Source organism: Propithecus coquereli, unplaced genomic scaffold, assembly GCF_000956105.1.
Source record: "Propithecus coquereli isolate 6110/MARCELLA unplaced genomic scaffold, Pcoq_1.0 Scaffold212, whole genome shotgun sequence".
NCBI lineage: Eukaryota > Metazoa > Chordata > Mammalia > Primates > Indriidae > Propithecus > Propithecus coquereli.
Window position 1 is genome coordinate 11,037 of NW_012146301.1, and position 2,180 is coordinate 13,216.

The window sequence follows — 2,180 nt, forward strand, 5'->3', positions numbered from 1 at the left end:
CACAGCAGTGATTTCAACAAAATATGTATATGTGTGGGTATGTATGTCTGTATATGTATGTGTGTACATATATGTGTGCATATATTCATACATACATACAGAGAGAGAGCCTGAGTTATAGGCAATAGTGAGAATTTGCATTTGATTATTTATTGCCCTATAAGTACCACACGATGCCATCTGTCCATTCATTTGATCAACATTTACTAAGTTATAATATATCAGAGAGAACTCTTAAGACTGAAAGGAAAAGAAGATTTCTTATCTCTTTATAGCTGTCTCTGTTGGAGCAGGGAAGAGTAGGAGGAGATGGGGAAGGTAAGATAGCCTCATGTTCTAGCCGCATCACTGTTGGAGAATGTAGACAGTGTCATTAAAGGACAAAAGGAATAAACTTCATGCAGCCCCCAGCACCAGAAAGTGCCAAGTGTTGAATGAGTGAACGAACATCAGATCCATGGCCTTCGACAGGCTCTCAGGCAACTGATTCCAGTCTGAGACAAAGTAAACAACTAGGTAGGAAAAGCATCTGAAGAATCTAATTCATAAGAAAGAAATACAAGCACCACATATGCATGATGTGGGTTCACTGCCCTAACTGGTGAACAATGACCAATATATTTGAGTGGAGGCGTTTATCAACCAAAACATCTAAGCCCATAATATTTTAGAGCCTAAAAAGTCCTTAACAGTCCTCTGATCCAACACTTTCCAGTCTTTTTTGGATCAGAGCACACATAGAAAATGAGAACATCTGTAAAGCACTCTGGGAGGAGGTTGCTTAGGGGAGAAGACAACCGGCCCAAAGTCCCACCCAGCTCCCCAAGGGCTGAGGGCATTGGTATCTTGAGAGCTAGTTGAAAATGCCTACTTTAGGCCAGCATCCTCACTTTACGGGGAAGGAAACTGAATCCTTGCTCAAGATCACTCAGCTAGAAAGTTAGAACAGAACCAGAAGTAGAGCTTTAAGTTTCTGTCTGAATTGATCTTTCTACTACAGTTGCCCCTTGAACAGCACAAGGGTTAGGGGCGCCAAGCCTTATGCAGTCGAAAGTCTACCTATAACTCTTGACTCCCCTAAAACTTAGCTACTAACAGCCTACTATGACCAGAAGCCTTGCTGATAATATAAACAGTTCACTAACATATAGCTTGTATTTTGTATGTATTATATGCTGTATTCTTACAATAAAGTAAGCTAGAGAAAGGAAAATGTTATTAAGAAAATTGTAATGAAGGAAAAATATATTTACTATTCATTAAGTGAAAGAGGATCATCAAAAATGTCTTCATCCTCATCCTCTTCATGTTGAGTAGGCTGAGGAGGGAGAGGAAGAGGAGGGGTTGGCCTTGCTGTCTCAGGGGTGGCAGAGGCAGAAGAAAATCTGCATATAAGTGGACCTGTGCAGTTCAAACCTGTGTTGTTTAAGGGTCAACTGTACTTTAGTGCTTCTCGGAGTATCGTCCTCAGATCAGCAGCATCACATCACCTGGGAGCTTGGTCAAGTGCAAATTCTCAGACACTACCCTGGAGTGACTGAATCAGACATTCTGGGGCTGGGGTCCAGCACTCTGCTTTAATAATCCCCTTAATAGATGTTTCTGACACTCATTCAAGTTTGAGAACTACCGTTGTCACAACTACCGTTGTGACTCTCAGTGCTTCCATAAGCTACTAGGTTATATCAGTCAGGTTGCCTAACTCAGAGGTTGGCAGGGTTTTTCTGGAAAGGGCCTGATAGTCAATATTTTAGGCTTTACAGGCCATTCAGTCTCTGTCACAGCTGCTTAACTCAGTCACTATAGCAAAAAATCAATTATAGGCACTACGTAAATGAATGGGCATGGCTGTGAGCCAATAAAACTTCATTTACAAAAATAAGTGGTGAGGGGGATTTGGCCTACAGGCCATAGGTTACCAGCCACTAGTAACCGATGACTGGAATAGATTCTTAAACCTCATTATTTAAAATCACTTGGCAATTTATGGTAATTAACTTGGTTAATATTAAAATCACTTGGAAATTTATGGTATCTGCCAATGTTGGTGTCATTATCTTTTTTCACTCAATTAACATGTGTTAAATGTCTCCTGAGTGCCAAGCTCTGGGCACATAGACATGAAAAAATTCAATCTGTGCCTCAAGTATTAGAATTTCAAGTAATCAAGCAATACTATA